This window comes from Anser anser, assembly GCF_964211835.1.
Source record: "Anser anser genome assembly, chromosome: 14".
Classification (NCBI taxonomy): Eukaryota; Metazoa; Chordata; class Aves; order Anseriformes; family Anatidae; genus Anser; species Anser anser.
Window position 1 is genome coordinate 14,392,405 of NC_139735.1, and position 26,829 is coordinate 14,419,233.

General features: G+C 44.4%; 1 protein-coding gene across 8 annotated transcripts in view; it reads right to left on the reverse strand.

Annotated features, from left to right (window-relative positions):
- The window catches only part of KCNIP1 (potassium voltage-gated channel interacting protein 1), a 256,038-nt gene that overhangs the window by 76,579 nt on the left and 152,630 nt on the right, over positions 1 to 26,829 (reverse strand). Inside the window, exon 1 of one of the 8 annotated variants that reach the window (XM_083798235.1) lies at positions 21,902 to 22,109. The exons of 6 other annotated variants lie outside the window; for them this stretch is intronic. The gene's annotated coding sequence lies outside the window, so the exon portion shown is untranslated. Of the gene's footprint in view, positions 1 to 21,510; positions 21,765 to 21,901; positions 22,110 to 26,829 lie in introns of those variants that run through there. One more of the 8 variants, XM_083798240.1, reaches the window with a different exon arrangement.

Consider the following 26,829-nt stretch of genomic DNA (forward strand, 5'->3'; position numbering starts at 1 on the left):
CTCTTGACCAACAGAGAGCTTGAAATAAAGGCAGTAACACAAGTGCATGCAACAGAAACTACAGAAAGGATGTGATGCTAAAGCTAAATGGTAGCCTGGGATAAATGACCTCCTTCAAGCCTCTGCCCTTCCGTGTATTTAAAATACTCGGTGACCAAGCAGACTGGACACTGGCAATGGAGCCAGCTTCCTACTCACTGCCACCAGTTGCACAGCAGAAGAGCAAAGGAAAGCAACAAGCCACCAGCACATACTTGTATTTGCAGTTCCCCAGCACAGACAAGGGGGAAAAAAGCCACGAGCAAACCCCAGTGAGCAGATTTAAACTCAGAAATTAAGTTGAAATTCAAGGGCAAAAGCAAACCAAAGGAAATTTATGACTATGTCACATTGGGGAAAGGGCAGCACAGGCAGAAGAATGATTTGTACACAGCTCATCCCAGGCCTGTAAATATTCATATTTGGAGGTGCATTACAGATCATACATGCTCCAGCAGTTACAACACCCCTCCAGTAACCCACATTCCTCCCGAGTAGCACCACACACCCATCACATTTCTAGTAGAAGGTTACAGCAGAAGTATGGGGAGGGGGGGGCGGGGGAGGGGGGAGGGCATGGGTTTGTTTCCTCAAAGTCCTCCACACACACACAACTCCAGCACTAGTGTTTTTTCTCTGGGAGCGTAATACACTTGTGCTAGCTCTTACTCAAAGAAACATCCATCAGCACAGGAAGGGCTTATCGCAGAGGTGCCTACACTTTGGAGCGAGAGTTGCTCATCCCTTGGGCTACCAGCGGCATCAGGTGGGATGGGCGCAAGCTCCATCACACACAGCTGAGGAGCTCCAGGAGCACTGCCCCTCAGCACCAGAGGGTCTCTGCCAGCACCTGGGGAGCAGCAGCCAGGGCACAGCCCTGGCCAGAGCACTGCAGCAGCCCCAACACCAACGTGGGTGCTGCGAATCAGACGGCTTACCCTTCTGCCCGCCTGTATACATACAGAGTTATTGCATGATGATCTACGTACATCAGCCATACTATGCCAATTCTTCATGAAAAAACAATCATACACAGCATGCAAGGAACTAAGATGAAAGGCCCAAGTCCATTCAGAATGGTGCTGGTCCAGTTCCAAGGTCCACCTAAGTTCTGTTCACTTCTACCACAAGGAGATCCTTGCATTTTGGAACGTATTACTGAGTATCCAAGAGCTTTTAATGGAAAAGTTTGAAAGATGCCCATATCAAGTAACCACATATTTCCATGGTGGTCCATAGTATTCTGTAGAGATTTTAATAAACCTCTGCCTCTACCTAAATACACTCCTGTCAGTTTGCTGACTGGAACATATTCTTCCCAAGGGAGAGGAATACGATAGCAGACACTACTTAGCCCTCCCTCTCTCCCCTCAATTTTGACTGCAGCTTATTAATTGCAAGGTATGCTCTTGTGGAAAAAAAAATTACAATATTTAATCACTATTATTAAAGTAGATACCAGTTTGGACAAATCAGTGAATGCTTCACTGCCGCTCAACCACACCCCCTTCCCCCAAATCTAGCAATGATGCCAAACTAAGCCTGGAGGTATTGGAGATGCTCATTTAATCTAAAATGCAAAACACCCTTCAGTACATTGAAAAAATCCTTGTCTAGAGCCTTCTCTATCCTTCAGCATTTTACATGCACAGTGAGTAGCTAGTTATAATTAATTTGTTAACCATTGTCAAGCCATGTACTACAAGGTTTGTTTTGATACAAGATCTAACTTCCGGCTAGAGCTTACAAAATTTCAAGAATTGATATGAATGCTAGAGATACAATCACACTTCTGCCATTTCCAGAGCAGAAAAAAAGATGGCAAAACACCACAGCACTTAACTGTTGCCCCAACAAGCAAGTACTGGGCAGTATCCCTGTTCCAGCTGGCCTGGAAAACTGAAGGACACTTCTCAGCTTGCAAAAAACACAAGCATGCAAGAAAGCCATTTGGCAAACAAATGAACGCAGAAGTTCTTCAGCTCTGGCAGACCACAAAGTCATTCCCGCTAGTGTAAGCTCAGGGGAGGTCTAGAGCTCTTCAGTGATGGGAATTCAACCATTTAAGCAGCTGCAGAGGTTTAGTTTGCTTGAGATAATCCATGCTAAGAACATACCTTTTTTTCCACCCTCCATTCCCACTTGTTTGTTTTTAAACTATTCAGTTACAAGAAAAGGTGGGCCTCAGGCTGGGGAGGGCCTACAACGCAGCTGCAGAGGTGCAGCTTGCCCAGTTACCATCTTCCTGCCTCGCTTTGCCATTTTAGCTGCATGCCCTTCTTACAGGGAGGATGGGTTTTAGATTAAAATATGAGCATTTGAATCTTAAGGCATTCATCATGGAGGAACCCATACATCATACATCCTTTTGGAAGGAAAAACCCACAAATATATACATTTGAATATATGAAGCTTTATGAGCCTGAAAACAGTTTGCAAGGTTGCAAATCGCCCAGTTCCACAAGTGCACTAATCCCATTTCAGTTGCTGGCTCCAGTACTATCAAGGCAGAAACATGGAAAAGCACTTGATTTCACATAAGCACATCGGAAAAATTTCATGGACACTGCTAAATAATTGATCTGCACAGGAAGGAATTTTCTAGCGTCTAGTTTGCTGCACAGATTGCAGAGCTACAACCTTTTGTGCTAACGTGCACAGAAATACGTCTCCCTGCGTACTTCTCCTGAATACCAAGTAGGTAGTCTGTAGCTGTTAGGAAATAAGCTCACACACACATCCAAGCACTAGCAAGCATTAATATTTAGGTTTATTCAGACCCAGGCATAAACTTGTTACCAGTGGGAAACATATACATCTTCCTGAACAAGAGAAGAGTGTCTGGAGAGTCAGTTAAAAGAGAAAGAGCATCTTCTCAGTACATAGTCTCAAACCTACTAAAAATTTCACTGTTATAACTCTAGAAAGAGAAGGTGAAGTTAGCATATTTACTCAATACAGTCGGTTCAGTTTATGCAGTAACTGCGCTCGGAGGGGGCATTAGGCAGCGCAGACTTGGAAGTGCCCTACACCAGCCTGGAACGAAGTGTCAGCTGAGGATGCTGATTATCTCTTGTTTATGGGAGCGCTAACTGCACAGGCACTCAATTGACTAATAGCACAACATCATTTTAGGCTTTGCTTTTGGTCTCTTTGCTATGACTCCAAAGCACAGAGACAGTGGAATTAACTGCATCACGAAAACGGAGCTGGCAAAGCTTAGGCAAGAGCTTTACTTGAAGGGAAAGGAAAGCCACCCCATGCACAGGTGAAGGACCGCAACTTGCATTGCAATGCATTGAACCTGAGTTTGAGCCTTCGCAGGAGAAATTTCTTCAATACCTCCCCCTCAGTGAGGAGGAAGGCAAGGATGCAGACTCCCACATGCACAGCCACAGAGGAGTGGGCTAAACCCTTCACATTTCATATCAAAACAATTCAGTTATCTGGGGCGCCGCTGGGATTAGGTGGGGACTGGTCACAGGTCCACCAGAACCAGCAATAAGACCTGGATGTGAGGAACACAAGGTCCTCATCTGCACGCCCATATTCTGCCTGGATGGCCTTACAACTTCTGAAGTAATGGTTTCGTTCAGTTATAGTGCTGTATCTCTGCCCCCTTTATTTTTCTCTTGGGTACATCTGCATCAGCACCATTTTGATAACAAATAGATATTTTCTCCTTGATGTTCTAAGCTCGCACGTCTGAAATGCTGCTCTGCATCACCACCCTGTTGGCACTCTTCAGTTACCCCATGAACACTGATAAGAGGTCAGTGTCTGCACGTGCCTGCTCCTAGCAGCCCACACCGAGTTACAATGAGACAGAAAAGAGGGGTGCTAGCCTGGGACTCTGGAAACCTTGCTCTGCTGGGGTGCAGTGAAACCACGGCCAGGGCATGGAGACCAAGATGCCCCAGCGAGGAGCTGTGTGTCCACCCTGAGCTCTGGGCCTGGCTCCCCCTTTTGTGAGGCACGGCCTCAGAGGGCTCTTACAGCACAAGTGTGCTGCCTGCTGCGAAACACTAGGAGGTGGTGCTGTGGGGGCACTTCGTCTTGAAGCAGGACTAGCAAGGCAGTACCTGGGCAGATGAAGTGATGTTAAATGCACAATACAACAAATTGCAGCCATTAAACAACCACTGTTATCAACCCAGCCTTAGTTCAAGAAAGTAACTGTGTCACAAAAACTTAGTAAACCCTTTAGGTGAACTCCAGCATCGCAGAGCTTGGCAAATCATTGCTGACTTGTGCACAAGCAGCCAAGGGCACTTGTCTTCCAGAAAGTCCCTTGGGATTAGATGAGCTCCCTTACCCAAGTCTCCTTGGCATAACTTTGAAAAAGACTTCTTGCAGAATAGTTTTGCCCGTGTACACGCACAATCCTGTTGTTTTACCAGCAGGTCAGAAATAAATGTTTTTTGTTCAGTGCATTTCAGAGACTGCCCAGTAAGAAACCAGCTGCCAGGCATGTTGTGATATGGGTCTGCTGTGACTTCAGGGGAGAGACAGACCAACATTTCCATTTTAATAAAGACATCAGTTACAAAAGGTGCCACTGAGGGAAAGTACTTGCAGTAATGGGGAATTAACAAGTCCCTGTAATTAGCCAATTAGTTATCTTGAATCTAATTCATTAAGAAGTTGCACATCCTCATTTTATTTATTTCTCCTCCCACTTTCTGCTTTCCAGCCAAGACTGATGGCAGAGAAGGTAGGAGAGGTGAGGCCCAGCAGCAGACATTGAGCTCGGCTGCTGCAGCCCCCAGGCACGCTCTGAAGCTGACCCGCACCCCACGGTCATCCCTGCTCCACGGAAACTGGAGGAACCCTGCTGCTGGCAGGTTTGCTGGAGCCAGCTGCCATTACACATGGTGTGGAGGACTCAGTAGCCTGAACATGGTGTTAGCCATCCAGGAACCAGCCCAGAACAAGGCAGCACCTGATGGCACACGCTTCTGTGCAGGGAAACCCACTTGGGTATCAACACATCCAGGCTGCAACACCTAGGGGTGTCTTAAAGAGCTTCCCCAGGGCCCTATCTGCCAACCCCACATACATTCAATACTTACAAAAATCAAAAAGAAAGGAACAGGTACAGGGAGCTGCAAGACACGCACCTTTGTCTGGGTATTGTCAGATCCGGGCTCAAATATTAGAGCTGGAGGTTTTCAAAGATTGTAAGGATAGCAGCGATTTAGCCCTGCCTGAAAGTCACCAACAGAGAGAATTCCCTCTCACAGCAAATGTTCTGAGTGATCAGCTCAAGCTCTCTGCCTCCTTTCTTAGCATCAAAGAAAAGGAAAACCGCAAAATGCTGGGTTTGATTTCATTTCTGCTTGTAAATCAAGCCACAAAGGCTGTCTTAGCCTCTGTTAACTAGGAAAGCATTCACTGGCTGTACTCTGAACAGGCACTGCAATTCGGTGTTCTTTTAGGATTACTTCATGAGAGGCAAACTGACACAAAGGTCCCCATTTCCCAGCTATAATTAAATGGAAATAATTCCAAAGAACCTCCCCTCCACAGTAAGTCCATGGATATCTTTTCCTCTTACAGGTGAGACAGTTTGTAGATGATGTTGCCTAAATGGGCTTTAAATACACAGTGCATAAAAATTTAGCAAATGACTAAGAGGTGTTGTGTGGACACTCATAAGAAATACATTAATAGGGGCAAAAGAAAAAAGTGGGCTAATGCTTCAGTTAGAAATTCATCTTATGTTAATGTCAACCAAGAGAGAATTGCCACTGCTATTACAGAGCTTCCGCCTATAGCTTTGGCATACTTTACAGAGAAAATCCTAGTAGGGAGACAGAGACAGTAAGAGAACTTTGCCCAGAGCCCTGTGGGGAAGCAGCCAGGAGCAGCGGTGAGGATCCCTGAGTGCTGAAGCAGCTTAGTGCAGCACACTGCCCTCTTCCCTCTGTCTCACCTGAACCCCGTAACTGAAATTGGTCAGGTTTACACATGACCCTGCCCTCATTTTGTTCGCTCTTAACTTTGATTTTACTTGGAGTGACTTGTCCACTGAAGTCTACTCTTTTGTTCCTTAAGCCATTCAAAACCACCAATTTGAAAGCTTCGCTATTCCTTGACTGCCAAGGAAGTCTAATCCTCTGGAAAGCTTCGAAACAGAAGAGAACAATATGCAGGGTGGGGGTGAGACTAAGGACAGGAGGAACCAGTGAAAATTGAATAATCAATCAAGACTGAAAAGCAAAGAGAAGCATCAGAAAAAAAGCCAGTTTACCCATGCCATATGTGCCAGCCAAACTCGTGTCGATTATTCTTCTAACCCTCGAGATGCCTGCCTTTGTTAGGAGAAGCATGTCAATTTACGGAGCCAGCCTTGAGGAAAAAATGCCTTTCAAAGTCAGAAGAAGGAAAGTTAGAAATAGGGAAATCACCTACTACAGCTGCAGTAAAACCACAGCTTTAAAAAAAATCAGGAGAGATGCAAAGCATTTATCTACATCCAAATCATTTCAGAGGTAGGAGCACAACCAAATGTCAGGCACTCCTGGTTTAAATCCACAGTTACCCAACAAAAGCTGTCATTATCCCTCCCTGTGCGTGTTACTGGGGGACAGACAGTGACAAAACAAAGGTCAGCACGTGGCTCTCCCTGCAGGATCTCATTTCAAGGGGTAATTTTGCAATCCCAATGAACAAAGATTGCAGTTGCTCACAACTCTTGAGCAAGACAGGCAGGCTGGAGCTCGCTAAGGCTTACAGGGCATTTCTTAAGGTCCTTGGCTGTTCCTCAGCTACCTACGAAGTCATTCTGACTCTCTAAAGTCAGGGGAAAAAAACCAACAACAAACAAGACAATTATGGGGAAAAACAAAAACAAAAAACCACCAACACTGCAACCCTGGAGACTGCTGAAAGGGGAATAAACACTACAGGAGAAAGTAGTATTATAGTTTTATCTCAGGACTGAGTTGTGTTGAGCTTATGCAAAACCCACAAATCCTTCTCTGAACAATAGAAGGCTTTAACTTCATTGGGAAGCTACTTGTTGGAGTGAAATAAAGAGAATTTGCAAGTTCTGTTTTCTCTTTAGAAGATTTTTGGAGTGAGTTCTGGTACAATACAGGGAAGCACATGATAAGTGGATTAGCAATAATGATTCCTTCAGCTCTAAGGACAAACTTGTGCCAAGAGCTGTACCAACGCATCTCCCAGAGAGCGGCGAGCAAGCTCACCTCATTTTAGAAGATGACTGAGGCAGCAGTCACTTCAGCAAAAGAAAAAGGTTGTCCTAAAATACAAACATGACTAGGTATGTCTGCATTGGTTGTTTTCTTCTCCTCCTTGGAAGCACATGCCGGGTAGAAGCACCCTGCGGCAGCACAAGGTGCATGCATGCAGGCTGAGGGAGGTTTCCCATTTCCAACAACCTGAGTATTTTGTACCATTAAGTTCGTGTTTAAGAGAGCTGTCATCCTTCGTATCAAGTGTACCAACCAGTCCCACCTGCAGAGTTTAAGACAATGGATTTGAACCGGAGAAACTTGAAAAAAAACAAAGTGTTCTTGTTAGGCACATCAGCAAGGTTACTGTCCTTCGCTTTTTATTAAATGAGAGTATTAGAAAGGGAGAGAACACACATCAGGAGGTATTTAAGTTTACTTATAAAGATAATCCAATTGCACATTCTCAGCAACGTTACAATAGTGTCTAAAAATCGGTCACTTGGTTCATACCAATATGGAACTGCCTGTCTCCAAAACTCTCAGTTTTTCAAACATCAGGATTGAACAGTTATTTGCACCCATTCAACGCAGAAGGTCAGTATCACATTCAAAACAGAGAAAGTTGCTTTTGTGACAGAAGAACACAACTCACTCAGTTGTTCCTCAACTCACATGTATTTTTGGGTACACCCAGTAAAGAAGTACATTTGGACAGGTCAAGTTATAACTTTAAAAAAGGTCTAATGATGTTCAGTTTCCTAAAGCAAGTCAGAGCTACCCTCTGCCAGAGGCCTGGATGGTCAGAGCAATCTATTCCATAGTCCTGCAGTTTTCAGCACCCCACTAACACTGCAGCTTTAGAAGCATGCTGTAAAATTAAACGCATACCTGTAAGTTGGTGATTTTAAAACATACTAATGCCCCAGCCATAGGAATTTGAAGCCAATTTCACAGTAAGCTGGGCCCTTGCCTACCACAGCTATGCACTCTGTGGGTGCGCAAAGATATTTTAAGTCCCTTTGCAACAATACTTTGTGCTGCTACAAGCCTAAAGGCCTTAAAAAGCCATGCCTCAGATGCATGGATATCATGTCACCAGGATTTGCTCAGTAACACACCAGAAGACTTCTCCGCTCCGTGCTTCTCAGAGAAGTGGCCCAGTATAATTCTAAGGTCATTTGTAAGCGCTGTCCGCAACAACAGCTGTGCCTGCATTTCTCATTGCAGGTCTTATCACAAGTTATTTCTGTCATTTTTTAACTAGCCTAAGAAAATAAACAAATAAAATTGGCTTTAACACCAGCCCTTAAAACCAGGAAATTAATTCTGGACTCTTGAGTTATAATCGAGAACATCATAAAATAAAGCAGGTTACAACTAGACAATGGTGCTAATGTCTGTGGAGTGACGAGCTCCAAGGAAGTAATTGGAAATACATAATTTCTCACTGTGCCAGAGAAAGCAACAGTTTAATTGACAGAAGTAGGCAGTCTGTAACTAAGTGGCATTTCAGCATCAGTATAAATGCACAATTAATTAACGCATATTTGAAAAGCAATACTTTTCCTTTTGCATGGAGAATTTTTGAAGTCCTGTGTAGAGAGAATAAAATAGCTGTAGCCGGAAAGCCCAGTATAGCAGATTTAATAGCCTTCACTCAGATGCATTATAAAGCTATTAAATGTCTGCCATTCAGGTAATTATTGGAGGCTTGCCATATCTTTTGCTGTCTCCCAGCCAAGATGTGAAGAAAAGGAGAGGTGAAAAAATGGGAGGGGAAGTTAATGGATCCAGCCGAAGAGCTTTTCTCAGTAATTACATCTGATTGGAAAATTGTCTGCTTCAAAGAACAGAAACCTGAAGCTCTATTAGTAAGAGGAGATCTCAAATTTCTAATTAACAGAAAACAAAAGTACCACACATTTCACATCATATGTTCTTGTCACACAAGCCCCCATTCTCAAATGATTCTCCGAAGGACTAATTTGCCCATGACATGGCAGAGGGGGGACGGGGAATCTTCAAAACAAAATAAACCCAGTGCTTTTGGAAGTGCAGTTGGGCCTGTGCAGAAATCCAGCTGCTTAACTGACCGGCTAACTATCCTAAACCTGCTCAAATTTGGGTGCAACACACACACACACACAGATCCCTGCCCTCGATCTCTGTGCACCAGGAGCTGCCCTGCACTTGTTCTGTGGCTGGCCAGGCAGAACTAAAGGATGTGCCCAGAGCAGTCCCTGGGGAACCAAGCTGTCTGTAGACACCTGAATGCAGCAGGGAGTGGACACGTGCCTCAGACAGCCCTATTTCCCTGCGTAGGGCTGCCAAATTCTGTACCTGGTGCTGAGCTTGCTCTGGGGAGCCTCAGTCCCACCTGTAGCCAAAATGACACGTAAGAACCAGCAACAGACCTTGCACAAATTCACCGGACACCCTAACTTGATCTAGGTCCCAGTTTTTCGATTTCTATCCCATTTTTGCAGGTTAAGACAGTCTGTCAGCATTAGAAAAGGCAGAAAAGATGTTATGTACATTTTCCTGCTAGATATGAGTTCATGCAGGAAGCAATCTCACTAACAAGGAACTGAGGGAAAATACCAGTATAAACACTTCCTAGCGAGTTGGGCTGCTCCCTCTATCCCAAGCGATGGGCTCAGCCCATCAGCAGCACGGTACAAGCGTCCCATACTGCTTTCCACCAGTAACCCATCCTAACAGGCTGGGTACATATCTCAGAGTCCAAATGATCGTCCCCTTGCAGGTGAAGGTGAGATTTCCCCCCCCCCGCAGCATCTCCCTGCAGCCCGGTGTCTCAGGGCACACACACACTGCTAGTGATGACGGCACTAGTCACACAGCCATGCCTGGCCAGCAGAGCACTGGCCATGCATGACCCAGTGGGTTTCATAGCCCCTGGGGGGTCCTAGAGGATGAAGTACAAGATACATGCTGCTGACAACAGAATCGCAACAGGAACTGCTGAAAACTGATGCCAGAGTCACTGCAGATGTGGGAGACACTGCAAAGCAAGCGGTGGGCACAGAACAGAGCTGACAGCACTTTGAGCAATATGCTACGCCTCTGTGGTGCAGAACAGCACTAAAAATGAGGAGTGGTGTCAAAGAGGTTGCACCAAGGTCCCCCAAAGCTGGAACCAGAACTACATACCGATTATGAGGGGACAGACAATGGTGTCTGTAATATACAAAGAGGAATCAAAGACCTGCTCCTATCCTCTTAGAGTAGGTGAAAACCACCACCACTAAAGAGTCAGGATGGGAAGACTGAACCGAAGACAGGGCACAGAAGAGGGTCAATGGACTTGGCACAGATGAGAACAAGACTTGGTTCCTGCAAACCCATGCACGAGAGGAGGGCATGACAAAGACTAGCTGAATGTGACTGGATTTAAATCAGAAAACTCTGTATGCATTTGAAATTCTGCACTACATTAACAACTGCAGTTTTAATTACCGTGTTGGCTGGGGAAGGGAACCTTGATGAGCTGCACTCTTTAGAGCATTCCTAAGTAGCTGCTGCGTGCGTAGGCTCTTGAAACATGATGCTGAGAAGGAAACCTCTGCAAGATACTAGGGCTCCAAGTGATCACCAAAGGACACAACTCTTTGACTGGCCTCAAAAACTTCTCAGCTCACAATTGCAGGGCTAATTTGCCTGTCCTCTCAGAGATGGGCATCCACCTGCCCCTCGATCACATAATTTTTTCTTTCCAGAGAGGAGCTGTAATATACAATTTCACCTTCAAGGTAGCAGTTCTGCTATTCAAATACAGAATTACTTCAACTTTGCTGATCTCATGCAAGAGCTGAGGGGACCATAAACCACATGTACACTTCAGTTTAAGTCTGACTTTACAAGGTTTATGGCACTGAGCACAAATCTACCATGCTGACACTGTTACATCTTGTTGAAGACCCTTGCTGAAATGCCTAGCAAAACACAAGCCCAGATATTTCCACATGTGGTCTCTCTTTGCTGACATTATCAGCATGAGCATGTATTATATCCAGCTGTGGAAGCAGGGAGAGAAGAAATCCCCTGGCCAGTGACAACTGGAGTAAGACCAACTTATTTCACAGATGGTAAATCCAACAGTTATCTGTTAATGACAGAACCAACATTTAATTTATCACCTACAAGGACAATTAAAGCCACAATGCCTGTCTCTACTACATGCCCAGTGGAAACCAGAATTACACAGAGGGCAGATCTCATTCCCCATTATATGCAGCACACAGTATAATAGTCTGTAAGCTTTCTTTATCCCTGCTGGAACGTTCCTTAAGTCATCTCATTTCATTAGAATAAGCCAGGAAAGCCTAACTTATTCCATGATAAATACAGTATTCACTTTAAAAGACCCAAATTCTATTAAATATTCCATTTTGCAACTTCACCACCTCAATCTTCTCGTGGAAGATTGAAACTTGGTTTGTTTTGGTCTTGCTGACACTGCCAAAACAGCTGAGGCTGGCAGGCACTGCTCAGAGCAGGGCTAACCACAGCAGGTTGCTCAGAGTAGCTTACTGTCAGGTTTTGACTACTTCCAAGAATGGAGACTGAAAAAATGACTGGAGACTGTGTTTTAGAGGTTGAGTTTCCTAGAGAGAAGTAGATGACACACCATGGATGTCTTGCTGTCTCAAACTGCACAGCCAGTCTTACCTGAATTCATAATCCTAAGTTTTCTATAAGAAGGTTAAACACCTAGAGAGCACTGAGCAGCGCACTTAGAGCAGTATATTGTAACCGGCAGCCACAGGGCATTCATCTGCAAGTCCCGCAGGGACAGACCAAGCACAGGTAAGAAGTTTTTTTGGAAGGTGGCCTAATAACTGCAAAGTATATTTATCAGTTTTTATAGTTCTATTCTGCAAAACGGTAAGACAGAAAAGACTGATGTTCTGGAAGGGATGCTCGTAATAATGCAAAAAAGTCAGACAACTTTGCTTCCCAAAGTCTGCCTCCCCAGAAGAAAGGAAAGTACCACACCACAGCACCTGGACACAGACCCAAGGGGATGGCTGAGGTTTCTGAATCCATGATATACATAGACTTTAAACTATGTTTTTACAGCACTATAACCACGTTTCTGCATTTTCATGCACCAGTATAGGTATTTCAGCTTGTCAGTGTTTCTACTTGATCAGCATGGCCCATGGTGTGCCAACTGCTAGGACCTCAAAACCACTGGGGTCAACAACGAACCTTCTGCTGAACTCAACAGCTGCCTGGTTATCTTGCATAACCCCTTTTGCTATTTAGGCTCATAAATACTGTAAAAAGATCATAGATGCTTTCTGAAATGTTCTTGCACTCTACTTCATAAGACAGTTTGATTCAGTGGTATGGGAACAGTACATTAATCATTCAGCACAAGTTGGAGTCAACTGTGTATTTATCATTCTCCACATCTAATTTGAAGGCCAAAACCTATGTAAATCTCTCAAATATGCTCTCATAATTCACAATTTAAGAAGTGCAGAACCTGCTTTCTGTCTTTTACTGAATTTATCTAGATGCTTTGACTTTAAGGTCTTGTAATAACATCAAATAAAAAGACCTTGACTTATGACTTAATTAAATATCATTGTAGTAGTTCACTAATTGAATCAAACAAAAAAACAGCAAAAAGGTTACAGAATTCCTATAACCTTATCACAAAAACAATGTTTTCAGAAAACTGGAACACTTTCAGCTAATTTTTTAAAAAACCCATCAGCTTTCCATCATACAGAACCAAAGCCTGGAGGAGAGTTTTGTATTAGAAAGGCACCACTTTTATGGAAAAGACAATACAAATAAGAAAGTCAAGAAAAATTTGTAACTAAGGAGCCAATAAATTTTACAGAGCAACAAGATTTTCTCACCTGCCACTCCACATTTAGGTAACTAGATCTATAACAGGCACGACAATAAAAGAAAAAGCGAACATTTTGTGGCTAAATCTAAACAGCCTGGACAGAGAAGTGAGTTCTCTTGGAGCAGAAGTGGCTTTGTGTCCTTCTGCCCTGTTGACAGACTTCAGATGAGCATAAGACACTGCTAGCCCCTGATTCTGGCCAATGAGTCCAGAAGCCTCGAGCAACCATTTCAACTTCCTGTTGATGCAAGTTATTCTTTCTATTCTCTAAATTTTAAGTGAAGAATAAACACCACTATCTTTATTGGAAAGGAACTATTGTGGAACAAAACATGTGACTTAGAAGGTTTAAAGAAAATTCTCCACCACATTAAGCTGGTTCCCTTTTTGTTAGGGTTGTCAAAGGTGGAAGTGCATTATGTTGGATATCAGTGTGGATACAGCATGGCAAGAAACAGCGTGCTGTCATCCCTTGCACTTGCCATATTTGCAAGGCGAACACATCCATACTGCAAGGAAGGGCTTTTCCAAACCTATATTATCAAATACATTATATTTTTTTCCAATTCCTATTTTAGAGAGATTTTTTTTTGACAAAACTTCTTAGTTGTCTATTTTTATCATAGCAGGGTTAATAGACCTCATGACCAAGAAAACTACAGCATGGATAAAATCCGTATGTAGGAACAAGATTTAGGGGGGGGATACCAAAAAGATCTGACAGTCTGTTTGTACAGCTCTTTATTATTCTCTTGGCATCCTGTAAATGCTAAACAATGCATAACATTAGTTCTCTCCATAATTACAAACCAAATTAAAATGGTGTTTACTACAGGGCTGATGCTTTAATTAAGAAGAAAACATTTCATAACTAAGACTCAACCATGAAATGCAATTATACAAGCCTTCAGAGACAGCGGAAGTTGTGGTCAGCTCTTATAGCAGGGAGGCTCAAGCTTGGAGTCCTCTAGCAGCTTCTATTATTCAACACACATTTCCTTACACAGGGCAGCCTGTTTCACTCATGGAAGACTGCTGCAAAGTTGATATTAAGCTCATTTTTTCAGTCTGGATAGCCATTTTATATTTCTTAACACATTGTTTAAGTGCCTAATAAATACACAGGGTTTTTTTTTTTTTTTAAAGTGTTCTGCCTCAGCACATTCCAGTTAATTATTCCATAACAGTCAGGGCTCAGAAAAGAAACACATGCATAGTAGTGTGATTAAAAGTCACCATGATAATAGTGCCCGGCAAGTTGTAGTGCTAATTGGATTTCTTAATTGGATTGGATTGAAAGGATTCGGTTCTATTTTCGCTGACAGAAAAAGAAATGAGACAAAATGAGAAAGATTGATCCAAATACCTAGAAGTTAGATAGATACTCCTACACACCTCACAGCAACCTTGGACAAGTCATTTATGTCCCCAAGGAGCTAAAACTTAGATTCCGACAACCACTTAACAACAAAAACAGTACTCATAGGCCAATTTCAGTACTATACAGATCTTCCGCTAAAGCCTTCACCAAATAGATAAAAGCTTGTGGTTGTCACAAGAAAGCCACAAAAGCCCAAATGAGCCAAGACACAGTGACACCCAAGCACGAGCATACAAATACAATAAAAGCAGGGTACTGTTTTAATGTAAGTACTAGCTACTATGGTCACAGCAAATATAATGAAACTCTGAAGACAGAGTTTGAGCAATATCTCTTTTCTGACTCTTCACCTTCTAAAGTTGATCTATACCTGATTTTTCAGGGATAAACAACCACAGCTCCAGGCCCAAACTGAGGGAACAGAAACTTGACGTTTCTCTCAGCAGATCTCAGGCCTGAACATACAAGCTCCTTATGCAGCTCTTCATCACCTACACAAAGGAAGGCAAAGCCTAGGAAGGACACAGCAGGACATCAGTGCTACAATGCATCACTGTGAGCAACGTCTATGGGCAATGAATTAACCTCCTGTTTTAAAGGTTACATTTTAATGCTTTTTAAAGGTTGATACTCTAAAAAAAAATTAAAAAGGAACACAAAGTTTTCAATTTAATCCTTAATCTTCAGAAAGATTATGAAACTCAGTGGGAGAGGCTCCTAGCTCCACCTGTTCAAATGGATGCTACACCGCACTTCCCCTAAAGCCAAAGCAAAGCTGCACTCACCCCACTCCCACTTATAACTAGGAGTTAACCTCTATTTCATACCTTTTGGGAACACGTCCTCCCCCCGCACTGTGGGAAGGAAACAAACAGCCTAACGCATCCTTGACCAGAAGGACTCGCATATGAAAATGCTGTACCCCAGTATCAGAGTGCTGAGCTATCTGCTCCCACAGAATAAAAATAAATCTGTTATCAAGCAGACTGATTGCACATTAAAAGATTTGCTGAATCAGAATACACTGGAAATGAGTAGGTTCTGTTGAAGAGAAGCCATGCTTTGTTTCAAGGAGAATTGCATTACCGATTTTCCTGAGGTCTATGGTTAATCTGAATACAGAATTATTTGACGGCACTGAAATGAGAGAGTTTAAATTATTAGGTAGTTTGGCACTTTTGGCGACAGCTGAACTGAGATTTCAGAATTAGAAATAGTTTCCATCCATTGCTGCAAACAGAATAAGCTCCAACTTGCTTTCTGAACAAGTCTGCACAAAACATATGCTGAACAAAAGGAGCTTGCATTTTTGAGAGAATGCACATGAAATGGTAAGAGGAAAGCGAAGACTGGGGATTAAAGGTCTTTCAACTGTCCTCAGCACAGGCACAGCAGCATGTCTGCACTGCACCCTACCCGCAGCCACGACCTGCACCAGCCCTGCTCTGTGGGGCCCATCAGGAGATTTCTGTATCTGCTGCATGCTCTGGGGAAGACTTCCCAGCTACCTTCATTTGGATACAGCCCTTACATAAAAAAAAAAAAAAAAGGAAATCTAATCACTAAACCCACAGAGCAGGGCAGACTTTAAAGACAGCAGTCAGGTCACTGATTGTTTCTCCCCCTTCCCACTGCACAGAACACATACAGGATTAAGTCACTTGCCTTCCTCCCTTCACGCACTGAAATCTCCTAGTGTTTTCCTTCACAGCCCTTCTGATGCTATATGGCTGTATCACTGTTTTTTCCCCCTCCAGTTGCTGTCCCAAGAGGAAGAGAGCAATTCCTGTGGGCCGCTGCACGACCACCAGCTAACACTTAGCAACTCTGAGCCAGGCTCCATGCAAGCATGTTCACTACAGCCCTCAAGAAATGCCATCTTTTAGACAGCGATCAACTTACATTGGTGAACACCAACTATGCTTCCAGGCCTTAAGCAATCCCTGCTAATGCCCTACAGAACTGCCTGTGATTGCACTTCTCCGATCCATTCTGATCTTGGAAAGTGCTTCCTTTTCCATTCTAAACAGAGAAACAAGCAGCTGACTGTTTATTTTATGCTCAGGTCTCTGGAATCAAACAAAGCTCTTATCTTTTGCAGCTCTGAGCTTGGTCCCCCTGAAGCTGCTGCTTGGCACTGGTTCCATTGCTCCTTTCAGTGCTAAGGACTATCAAGAACTATCACCTTAGAAAGCGCATAAGTTTCATGAAACATCCGCACAGCTTTAAATGCAGAAGACCATTTCAGAGAAGGATCTCCTCCTGCTACCCCCAGCCACACAGTCTCAGTGACACCTGTGCCAGCAGACAGATAGTACTGCTCTAGAGCCAGCACCTCCGCCATGATGGGCCACAGGTTCTGCCCTTTGCACGGGTTGCCACGCTGACAGCTCAACTGATTGACCAAAACCTGTGATACTTCAAAGACTAAAATGCCCAGCTTCATATATATATTACAAAACAAAAAAAAAGAACTGGTTGCAGTTGCCTCCCCTGCCTCAGAAGCGTGCTTTGAGGGGCACCCTGCAGGTCATGAAGCTGAGGCAGGAATACTCGCACTGCAATAAGTGACCAGTGCTGCTGCCTCCATCGCCAGCAGGACCCATGACAAGGTGCGACCAGGGAGAAGGACTGACCCTGCCAGCACGCCTCTGGTGGGAGTAGCCAGCCTCTGGCTCCCGTAGCTCACTGCTCCGGCCTGCCCCTTGCACCAGGGCCACAGCAGTCAGCCTGCCTGAGCTGCCCCTGCTTCCGCCTGTTTGTTCCCCGACAAGCAAACCCACATACAGAACACCCACCTGTTGCCCCCCCTTTTCCTTTCCTCCCCCCAACAGAGGCATAAATCTCTTTTCAATAACATCTACCTGGTCAGCAGAATTTCAAGCGCAGCTCTACAATTCACTCCCTGACAGACATCCTAATCCCTTCCAACCGCCAGCCCTGAGGAATTACCACCTTAAAAGCCTCATTCACATCTAACACAAGTTCTGCTATTGACAGCACAGCACTGTCGGTATTAGGCATGCACAGGCACCACGACGGGGGGACACAGCACACCAGTGTCCGTGAGCCAGGAGATGCCAGGAGAGCCGCGTGGTGCTGCCAAGCACTTGTGGCAGATGAACATGGATCAAGTCAGGGAGTTATTGGCATCTCCTAGGGGCACAAGGAGATTTGAGAAATGAAAGCATAGCAATAGGCATCATGGGATGAGGGGCTGCAAAAGATTTTTCCTTCTGTAGGATGTAACAGTGCTTCCTCCTGACGGTGCCTCTGTTATTCTGGGTATGCTAGAGCTGGAACATTTACATGCTACTTGTCTGATAGAGGCTTAGTGCAAGAGGGAAGACAGGTCATCAGTGCATGGAGAGGGGAGGCGGTGCTGGCACCTACCCCTCGGGCACCTGCAAGAAGTGTCATGAGGAAAGCTCCAGCATCGATTCTTCTCTCTGGAATGCACTGATAGATGCAAAATATAAGCCACAAAATAATTATTTTTAAAAAATGATACTTGCAAATGCACATGGACCACAGTAAATTCAGAAGAGTTTTACCACACATTTAGAAAAGTAGAATTTGTTAATGTTTGTAACAGTACTAGAGCTTGTGAAAGGTATTAGAGCTGACAACTTACTTTTCAAGCTTGATGTCAATTGAATTTTATCACTCTTTAAACGCTAAAATTGCCATCTAAGAATAGGAAACCAGTGCTCCAAGGCAACTCTTCTCAAATACGTCTGCTTAGACCATATCACAAATTGACAGAGTTTCCTGCTAGGAGTTGTTTCACACACTCACTAGACCAAGTACTTCTCAGGAACTCATGCGAACACACATAGGCAGTAGTGAGCCATCTAGCTACAGCTCTTAGTTTGTACGTGTGTAGAAAAGCAATTCTGATGTTATCTCTAAACATGCTCATGGTCAGAATTTATCTTTAGGTCACCAAGAAAGAAAATTTGCTTGGAGATAACTCTGCTGTAATGTTTGCAATGCTATTTACAGGACAGCTGACCATTTCAGAGCCAAAAGCTCTGCTTGTGTAGTTCTGGAAGGACATCTGACCTGAAATACTCGAGGGATATTATACCTGCAGAAAGGAAAAGCCAAGAATACCCCCCCGCCCCCAGCTGCCATGGCCACCCCCAGTGGCCAACTGCCATGAAAACTACTTCAGAAAGCCCGGCTCAGTACAGCTGTCTGAAATTCAGAAGATAAGACTTCTCTACAGGAATAAATAGTGCGGTGCATTTGAAATGGATTTTTTTTTTTAAATGCAAATTCTCATCAAAAGCTCCATTCTCAAACACATTTCATGGTTGAGTCACGCTGAGAAGCGCTTCTTATCTTTTGAAGCTGCAGACCGTCGGGCCGAACGAAACGCGCGCAGTTTGCTTTCAACTGGTGCAGGGCGCTGTGCAGGGAGGAGAGCGGAGCAGCACGCGGGGCTGGCCCTGGCCTGGTTGGCACGATGGCTGTGCTGCAGGCAGCCCAGCTGCACCGGGACCCCTCGTGTGGTGAGGGCAAGGTGAATTAGCTGGGGACAAAAGCTTAGGTTCAAGGTAGAGGTGTTTAAGCTGCTAAAGCTGATAAAAATCCAAGTCATCCCATCTTCACTGCTATTTTAAATTAACCAGCCACATGTGGCCATCTTTAATTAAGACTTCTCTTTCTGGAGCTGCATCTATCAGCTGCATTACCATTTTGGCTGTGGTTTAATTACGCTAAATGACTTGGTGTAAGGCAGAGATCGTGGTAAGGCACATTATAAGTCCACCTGTTAGAAAATGTAATAAAGGCAAGGCCTGGATTTTCAAGAGAAGAGGGACAATTTCAAGATTTTACAGACACAAGCAGAGCGAGGACTTTCTCTTATTCTACTCCTCAATCTTATATAATGTTGCAGGAGTTTTTTTTTTTGTTCTCCTCATGTTCACCTATATGATGAACACCACAACATGTTCAGTTTTCTCCTGTGCACTGCGCAAGCAGAAGTGATGATTTAAAAGATGCAGGTAGCTGTCTGATGAGGAGGAGGAGACTGGAACCGAGGCAGATGCAGGGAAGCATCTGACACACCAAGAACCTTGGCCTGCATCATCTGCTTCAAAGCCTGCTCTTCCAGGGGTTTGACAGAGCAAGGATTAAACTCATCTGCTACAAGTTAGATATAGACAAGAAGTGTATTCAGTGGTTGGCTATTGATCAGATATCTCTTTAGTATTTGTCTATTTCTTCCCTTCTCTGAGGAAGTAGTTATATATGCATATAGGGAATTTTACAAAAGCAGTGGGTTCTAGGCGATTAAGAAAACATTTTAAGAAAAACTTATTTTTATTACTTACCTTTTCAATTTTCCTAAAAAAGGGTTGTTTAGTTTTGCAATAGATGACTGTGCTACTAACTTTAGAACTTATATTGCTTTGGTCCCTTTCCTTTATATCCCTGCTATATCCTTCATGAACGGAATCAACAAGCAGACTCGATATCAGTGCTCAGAGCAGTCTGCTGGCTTACAGAGTGACTTTTGCAGCATTGCTTCTTATCCCTGGTAAAAACTGAGCTTCTTGCAAAGGCTCTTGAGTTAAGGAGCATTTTCCAAACGGCTTCTCTCTGCAACACGTAGATTTTTTGTTTTACTTAAATAGTTAATTAAGAAATCACTGATTTCCCTATGAGTGAAATATCACGTTCAATTTGCATGATCTTCTAAGCATAATTCAATACAAACAACTCAGAGATCCATGTGGATATTCACAGCATAAACCCTGAATAATTGGTTAATGATGGCAAAGCACTGGAAGACAAGAAGTGGCAAATACCCTCATCTATCTGTACATTTTGTTTGAACTTCCCAGGGGCTCCAATAACTGAAGCACCTTGCTGAGCAAATAAAATTGCTAGTTTCTCTACTAAAACAAGTCATGATTTTTGTTCTAGTGCACTTCACATAACAGAACAAGCAACAAAACAGATATAAAGTTGGAAAATGAAACAAAAAAAGCAGGTGGTGTTGGTGTAGAACCTGAGCACTTTTGCTGAAAGAGCGCCGCAGAGATGATTACTAGAAAAAAAAGTCAGATGCTACAAGAATCTTAGCTAATAAATAAATAAAAACACATTTTTCTTAGAAATGGCTTTTTCAGGTTCCTGGATAACAATGGACAATACTAAAATACTGGTTTCTTTGCAGTGTTTTGAAAACTCCAGCAGAAGTTAAGCTTGTAAACAAGCACTGAAGAGGAGAGATCTTATGTTGTTCGGGTGATGATTTCCTCCTGGGGTGATGTGCACCCGGCAGCCCCTAGCCCTGTCCCCACCTGAGCAGCACCAGGGACCTAGGCCAAGCCCACGCTTGACCCATGCTGCCCCCAAGCCCAGAGGCCTCTGCTGGTTCAGGGCAGCATCAAGGAGGAAAGCACGCAGGTCCGCTCTGTCTGCTTCTAGGCTAAGGCTCACAAAGCTAAGCCAGGACACTGGTTATTTCTGCATCACAAGTTAAAGCCTCCCAAGCTCAAAGAATAACACTGCTTTTTTCAGGGCATTAAAGTCCTCTGCAAGGGCCAACAGACCTTTTACCTTGTGCCCAGGGCCAGCCAAAGTACTTGTTCTGTCCACAACTAACAAACTTCAGTGCATCAAATTTAAGCTCTCTTATTTAGCTAAATCTTTATTTTAAGAACATACCTCCTCTTAAGCACACCTCATGGAGGCTAAGATCACACACCTCTTGTTTTCTTCCATACAATCTCTCTGTATTGCATTATTCACCTAAATACTATTATGCAGTATTTCTGCCAGCAGGCCTGGTTTGCACACATAGTAGACATGGAATCGAATTTGTATGTCAGTTTATGAAGCTTCTTCACCTTTCACGGGTATCAATTTCCCCATCCCTCCAACTAAACACATGGAAGTCCTCCTAACCACCCTCCCCCCCCCCCCCCCCCAAGAAGAAAGTCTTTAAGGAAAAAAAACTTAAACAGCAAAGTATTCAATACCTGTTTCCACCAAAAGCTGTACTCCTTGCCTCCTCCCACTTCAGAGAGGAGATGCTAGCAGACATCTGTTCCTGTGGACTGTATTTTATCACAGAAGCATGTTTCTGTTATCAACCTTTACACTTCCCTGTTTTCAGTTTTGCATTCTGAAGCCTCTCTTTGTTGAAGCTTCCCCATGAATTTATTTATTTTTTTAAAATAACTACTCAGAAGCAAAAATTCAGAACAAAGCCTCATTCAGTGCTCCCTGTAAGGAGCTCCTGCAGCAGTGCAGACTTACATGCTTTGAAAGCTCTGGGTTTCAGCACCCAGGACTGGGTTTGCCCTGCACGGGCTGATCTGCACAAAGGCTCAGCCTTGGAGCAGCCGCATGGCCTGAGCTCACGGTTACCTTAACTACTGCCGTCTGCCATCAGCTGCTCACCACTGGCACATCACAACCTCATCGCAGCTTTGGCCACACCAGCGTCAGGCCCGTGCAGTGGCTGCTCTTTCCAGGGAGCCCTCCCACAGCCATGGCCAGCTGCTCGCCCCTTCGCAGGTGGCACACCAGCAGCAGGATGGCCACCCTTCCAAGGGGATTTCCCCAGCTCTCACCCCAGAGGCGATGAGTGCTCCCCTTCAGGCCCCCTCTTGGAGCAAGGGCTCTTCCCCCGGCCCCATAAGCCACATTTCTAGGTTGAAAACACGATCTGTTTCATACAGAAGGCAAGCAATTAGCGGTTTTATATACGACAGATTGATAGGAACTAGCTTATGAACACTGCATTCAGCAGAGGGGAGGCAGCTGAAAAGGACTGATTAGTGGCTTCCTGGATGCTCGGTCACTCCCCCTCCCACAATTAAAGCCACCAAGCGTCCAGGAGCTGACAGAATAATTAACTTTTTAGACCAGATATGCAGAGCCACAATAAAGCTTCAGATGACGTTCCTGGTCACCCTGTTGATTCAAAACACATTCTACAGCATTATCTTACAATACTACAACCACAGAGCACTTAAACCTCGCAGGAATTGTGGTTACGCACCCCTGATTTAGTCACAATTTCTCTAGTGACACCAAGCAACGGCCCCATTCCCTGACCACAGCAAAACACCAAAGGAGGGTTTGTTAGCAGCGCTGAGGCACCAGGACAGACATCTAGCTCTGAATCCACACAAGAAGGTATCAGACTTATGATAGATTTCTCCAGCCTGGACTCAAATACCTGAGCATCTCAGAAATCCAGCAAGAGCTAGGAACACATTAGGATATGCAAATACAGTAAGGTTGGGTCAGACTATTTTCCATTTGCAAACTTCTTTTCCCATAGCTCGCTTAATAGAAACTGAAATAAATCCAGGTATCAGGGAGCTTAAGGAAGAGATTTATGCGAACATGAGTGGCAATAGGTGGAGCTTTTCTCAGCCTGCGGTTCTGACAGATTCACACAGTGCTGTGTGAAATCTTCTCTAACTAGATCTGGATGCAAACGCTGAGGCTTAATTATTTTAAAACATGGATGAAGGATGGAGGAAGGATAAATACAGACAAGCATTTAGACACACAGCATTTTAACCAGTTGTGTAAGTGAAATTCCCTCCACTTTTTTTTTTAATATAATTTCAGTAGTATTTCAACTATGGTGATTCAACACTGATGTAACTAATGTTAATCTGAGAGCTTTTCCCTAAGTACACTTCTCCCTTTTTCTTAAATGATTGCCTCCTTTTTCCAGAAGGTAGCGCCCTGGGAGCTGTCGGGGTTGCAGAAGGAACTCTTCCTTCTGTGCTGCCAGGGAAGAGGAGAAGCCTTACAGCAGCTCCTATAAAGTCACTTGGTAAAAATCCTCTTACTCATCTGGCTCAGCACCAGCCCCAATCCTGTGATTCAAGCAGCCTCCAAATAGCTTATCAGGGCCTCAGGATGTGCATAACTGACAGGAGCCTATTGTACACAACAGATGAGTTTTACTACGGCTCGTGCCCGGGAGCCCCGTGCCACACTGCACAGCTACACCGACGCCTGCCTATAGTCACAGCTCCCCTGGTGATCGGCCCCAGCCCACAGAGAGCTGTGGCACCGAGGTCCCTCCTCTGTGCTCCACAGCAGAAAAAGGAGCTGGTGCTTGCAAACAGAGTAGGTGTAGAAAGCAATTATCCCTTTGATTTTTTAAAAAACAAACCTCAGCTATATGCATCTAAGTGTTTATTGTTAATTATTACTAATTCATTTTGGATGCGCTGCATTATAAGAGCAAAGCCGTGCACTACTCATGAGCATTTGGAATGTAGGATGAGGTCCTCACACACTGCCCAAGAAGGATGAAAATGTTGTGACTCCCTTTTTAATGGGGAGGCTTGGCTTTGTACCCCAGGAGCAGAGCAGCAACCTCTCCTGCTGGCAGCACCACACTGCTTGCACATGCAGCCCCCAGAAAACAGTGCCCTGGGGAACAAAACCCTGCTTGGAAGTGCTCACAGACCTGCAGCACGTTTCACCTTTCTCAAAGGTTACTTGGTGGAGGTTGAACAGGACAAGGTGGTTTTTAAATACATGCTGCCCTGCGGACAGCAGCCACCTCGTGACTGCACCTGAGGTTTCCCTTCTCTTCCCCCCAAAGACAGAACAGGGCATTACCTCAGCTAACATAACAAACCAGGAACACTCCGCTGTCCTTCAACACCCTCAGCAGGGCCTGACAGCCTTTCACAGAGCAGGTACAAGGCTCCCCGTGCTTGCAAGCTCTCCTTCTGCCTGCAAGTGGAAGCAGTGACCAAGTCTTCTGCCTTCAGGAGAAAACATACATGACCCAAAGCTAGTTTCTGTGACCCTCTGACCAAATATTATCTGCTTTCATCAAAATATCACATCCAAAATGACTATATGCTTAATATCATTGGCAATATTCTATAGCCGTGTTTTTAGAAAATTACAGTTTGAACTCAGGTCATTTTGATGAAGCCTGATCTTGGCTATGATATTGCTTCACTGACAGCAATTAACTAAGGGCAGCAATATAATTTACCCATTTTTAAATTACTGTGCAGAAACATTGCACAGAGGACCACATAAAGCATGTGAGATTTAGCAGTGACCTGGGAGCTCGATCATTAAACACACAAGGGGGCATATTCTCTTCGCTCTGAGTACATTTCACATTAATGCTAATAGCACATTGAGAAGAAAATATACTCCATAAACTTTCATTACTCACTTTCTCCCTTGCTCTTTGACAAATGAGTTGCTGATGTAGACTCAGAGGTAGGTAATACATCCCCTGCTTTCTATGCCAAGTGCTGGAGAAAAACAGAAAGGCTTTTCCTCACTAGTGCAGACACTCCTACAGCTCATGCTGTGGTTTTGATTACATCGTGCTTTTACGCCGTTCAGTCCCACTCAGTATCTGAGTGGGAGACTCGCATATACACTAACAAACACTGCCAGAAAGGACAGTCCTCTTTCTTCCCTCCTCGGCTGCTGTCCCCATGCTCCCACCCCCTGCTTCGCATCAGCTATGGTGCTCGTCTGATGCCTTGGAGAGCCAATTCACTCCAATAACTGAACAGGACAAAAGCTAAATTTCTTTTCTAGCCTAGCAGAAAAGCTGGGTGTCCCTGAACTGCTTCTCACTCTCAAGAAGAGTGATTTTTTTCTACAGTCAGTTTGTGTAATGGTGGCATTCCAAGTGTTTAATTACTTTCTGGCCATTCACACTGCCAAAATGCTTCTTAGTAAGACACAGCATTTGTTTCATGTCCTAAACCAACTGCGAAAAAGCTGCCACATGTCACTACACCAGTGGCCAAGTGCTGCTGATGAGTAAGGTACCTCTGAACAAGAAAACATATTGCTTGAAGAAAAAAAAAAATCGCAGGTGTTGTTAACACCTGGTTTGGGTACCATCACACTGTTCACACAAAGGGGAGTGCAAGTCCCTCAAGCCTGCCCAGGATGACTACTGGCTGTGAGGTTGTGATGCCTCCATGAGGAACATTGGGAAACAGAAGGAAGGTATGGGATGAGACAGGTGCCAGAGCCGTAGACAGAGCAGCAGTTCCTGCTAGCAGGGCAAAAAGGACCAAATCCTGGAGCGTCACACAGGGTGCAGGAGCCCTGCCGTGCTTCACACCCAGGCCAGGCAGGGTGCTCGGTTTGCACGGGGCAGCCCCTGGCTGTTCCCCTCACCTCTTCCCTGTGGAGGAACAGGAGCTGCAGACAGAGGCGGTTGGCTCCACACTGTTTCTGCCAGTTCTACTCCTCTCATCCCCACGCCTGCTCTTGGCTCCTGCCTCCCTTTCTTTTCCTTCCTCAGCTGCCAGTGGGGTTGTTCTGGGGGAAAGAGAGGCGGGAAGAGCACACCCGGACCAAACAACCATCTGCATTTGCTTCAGAGAGCTGGGAAAACTGACTGGCTGTAAACAACTACATAAACACACACGAGTACACCAAAATCATGACCAGCAGAGGGCAAAACAAGCCTGAAGGTACCTTGTCAATATGGCCCCGTGCCCCAGCTCTTCCATCACCCCCAGGATTCCCTCCTCTAAACTCCAGCTGGCCACACAAGTTTCTATTTATTAAACATAGTAGCCCTGCAATAACAAAATGTGGCTTTTCCCACAGCAAGGAGACAAATCAGATCCGACTTTTTGAACCCGATCGTCCGTTTTCTAACTGGATTTCTACATGCTGGGAAGACCTGCAGGACAGGCAGGTACAGCAGGACACCCCACCCTCTCCCAGAATTTGCTGCTTTCAGAGCCCCTACCAGGCTCCCTAGGGAGCCAGGCCACTTTCTGCTTCCCTGTACGCCCCCAGGCCAGCAGCTCAAACGTTGTACTTGGGTCCTTCACACTGAGCTTCTACCTCCACTAAAACAAAACAAAGTAAAATTTTTGTGCCTTTTTTTTTTCTTTAAAGTTAGCAAGGAATTTACAAAGTGGTTACTTAAAGCCCTTTTAGTCCCCTTGAGAACTATCAAGGGTTTGGATTAAGAACTCAGTGCTTAAAACATACAGGTCTAAAACAACTTCACAACCTTACACCTCTTTTTTTTTTTTCCTGAAGTAACATCCCCATTCCACCTGGAATGGATACCAAACTGAAGTTTAGCAGGAAACCAAACCTAAGTAGGACATTGAGTTCTGCTTCAGAACACTCCTGCTCTCTACAACCTGATCCACATGCACAGCTATGGCAGACAACCCAAATTTCCTCCTAGACTAAACCAATTAGAAAGTCTACTCACAGACAAGTAACAGAGTAAGGAGAAAGCAGTACACAATAAGGTTTCAGAAACACCCACCTTTTGAGACATGCACATGAGAAATTCTAGC